Source organism: Boleophthalmus pectinirostris, unplaced genomic scaffold, assembly GCF_026225935.1.
Source record: "Boleophthalmus pectinirostris isolate CB_2022bp ecotype Guang Dong unplaced genomic scaffold, ASM2622593v1 HiC_scaffold_3, whole genome shotgun sequence".
NCBI lineage: Eukaryota > Metazoa > Chordata > Actinopteri > Gobiiformes > Gobiidae > Boleophthalmus > Boleophthalmus pectinirostris.
The window spans coordinates 17,607,665-17,610,526 of NW_026571299.1; the positions used below are offsets into that span (position 1 = coordinate 17,607,665).

A 2,862-nucleotide genomic window follows, 5' to 3' on the forward strand; every position below is an offset into this window, starting at 1 on the left:
ATTCCTGTTAATTAAACATTACTTAATTTATTCCATTTTACATCTTGGTTTTATTTTTGTTACTTCCCTCACCCCAAACGAGCTGGGTCGTAACAGCCGCGAAGGCTGCAGCCCTTGAACTGGCCTCCGCGGACGCCAGGCCGTTGTGGAAATGGGACAGATCTAGACCGCTAATGCTAATGCTAACACGCTCCGCGCAGATTACGCACACGGATCAGTAAAAAGAACACGCACAGGTCATCAAACTGTCGGATTTTGTGACCAAATTATTTTAATAATTCGCATCCAAATCTTATGGCCAAAAACGAAAATGTATGTTTAACTTTTGCAAAACAAAACGGCTATATTTAAGGGATACGTCTTAAATAGATTAAATTATCTTAAAATAAAAAAAAAAAAATAAAACTGATGTGATATGCATTACTAAATATTATCATTATTAAGGATTTTTATATTGACCAGGGATTACATTTATATAGTCAGTTTGTAAAGAAAGAAAGACATCTCTCCTGAGAAAAGATGGTTTATTAAACAATCCAAGGAACTTCTGGAAATACTTTATCATAATATGAAGTCAAATATTAAACCCATTACACACACACTGCATTAACAGTTTAGTACAAACAGCTGTATGTCAGTAAATCTCATTGTGTTCCCTCTTTGCTGAAGCAAGTGACAATCAAAAATGAACAAATTATCTTTGCCAGATATGATCATGTGGAATACCACAGCTTATCTGCAGTACAGTAGTACATTCTTATAGTACATGTAATTAGTTACTATCAAAAGAGACACCAAATAAACGGCACATTTCACCATAAATCAAATGCCAGTACAGACTGAAAAACATTCAGAAAAATTTATGAACAGATGTTTTCATTTCTGTCTCACACACTTGTTCAGATCATATGAGACTCTGGACCTCCTCCTCAGAGACTCTGGACATGGACATTGGAGACATGGACAGTGGACTTGGACCACTCAGTCTGATGTATCTCTTGTCTTCTGGAGGAGGAAGAGCAGAGTTCTGTCCTGCAGAGTGAAAACCTTTAATGACACATACACATTAAGAACACTACAAAACTATTAGAGGAAAATAAGTTTCACAGAGCATGCATCCCCAAAGAACACCTGGACTCCACCCGCACTAATGACATTTATTATTATTTATTTATACGCAAGGGAGTGAGAAAAACAATTTTGATTCTTTATATGTTTTTCGTATGAAGAATTGACAATAAACTTTTTTTTAATGTTGAACTTAAACTTTGATGTACATTCAGATTCAAAAGCAGTTTATATCTGAAACAGCTAAATGAATAGAGGAATCCCACACATGTGAGAAATGTGTATTTTCACAATTTAAATCATAATTTCAACATGAGCATGATTCATTTGCAGCTCTTTTTATTAGTAGAGTTTTCAATGTAACATGCCCCATACCTAATTGTTGGCAGGAGTCTGGGTCAGCACCTCCAGCTCAGTGTTGGCTTTACTTTGTCATCTGCATTTGACCCATTTTATGAATCACAAGCATCTTGTCAGCCAACAGTTCTGTGGCCCCTGCAGTGTGCTGTGTCCTCATACTGGAGGCTGCAGATGAGAAAAGAAAAATCATGTAAAACAGATTTCTCATTGTTGTAACATTAGATGTGACAGACCGAACAGACACAGTCAGGTCGTATCTACACCAGTGTCTGCACAAATCTGTTAAACGAGCCTTCATGTCCATCATAAATCTGACCTGTCCAGGCAGAATTATTTACTCTTCACTTTAACAATCCGTGCATGTTTGTAAACGCATATAATGTATTCCCTGAATGAAATGCACACGTTGGAGGCTTATATTATGTGATTTACAAGTAAATATGAGCTTTGATAGAGTCAGACTCTGTCTTTTCAGTTGAATGTAAGAAATAAACAGTAAAAACATGATTAGTGTTTGATAGAAATCTGTCCAAATATGAAAGTTTGAGCGGACTTTTCATCGCATTAGCTGCACATTACTAGGCAAACTTTAGCTCTAAACTCCGCGTATCACGCAGTTAAAAACAAACTTATTTGACAGTTTTGTGGGAGTTATGGTCGTATTTTACGTTTACAGTTGCGTTAGTAATGATTTCCTAAAGTTAAAAATGTTACTCACATGTTTTTCTCCGCTCTCCGGACAGGTTTTTTGCTGCGTGTTTTCGCTCCGTGTTTTCGAACATCTGACTGCCGCCGCGAGGTGCATGCTGGGATACTGAAGGCTGGGAAGAATACTCGAATGTGTCCGCCGTTCGCAGCCCCATCTCCATGGAAACGAGGGCTGCATTTGAAGGCTGCATTACATAAAAAAGAAACGTGACAGGCCTTGTTTCACCAGAAGTGACGTATGCGGCCTTAAAACCAGCCTTAAAACCATGAATTGGGACACAGCCCAGGACTGATCCCAGGACTGAACGAGGAGGACTAAACCAGGACTAAACCAGGAATAAAACATTGCTAAACCAGGACAGAGTGTCGAGACAGGCCCAGAGGTGCGCATAGGTCCATGCCCTACAAAGATAAGTGTAGCCGTCACTAGATCGTGCTTTGCGGACACCCTCCACCGCGGCCTTGCCGCTCTCCTCTCTCTCTTTCAAGTCTAAGATTAATCCTGGTTTAAAACTGGTTTAGACCTGGTTTAGTCCTGGTTTAGTCCTGGTCTAAGGGGAGGCTCACATTCACCCAATTTGAAAACCCCTGATTTATAACAAACCTGAAAGAAAGAAAGAGCCAAATACCATCTGCAAACAGATTTTCCTGATATACCAAAAATTTTGTGAGAGCTATGAACAAGTTAAGATAAATTTAAGTACTTCCTACTTTTGCAGTTTTACC

The 2,862-nt window shown here is 38.8% G+C and overlaps 1 long non-coding RNA gene across 1 annotated transcript; it reads right to left on the bottom strand.

The window, feature by feature from the left end:
* Positions 1-847: 847 nt before the first annotated feature.
* On the bottom strand, positions 848-2,222 carry LOC110173775 (uncharacterized). Its single transcript, XR_008633150.1, has 3 exons — positions 2,147-2,222; positions 1,444-1,593; positions 848-1,005 (listed from the first exon to the last, which is right to left on the bottom strand). It is a non-coding gene; the product is annotated as an uncharacterized LOC110173775 (long non-coding RNA).
* Between the last annotated feature and the right edge of the window lie 640 nt (positions 2,223-2,862).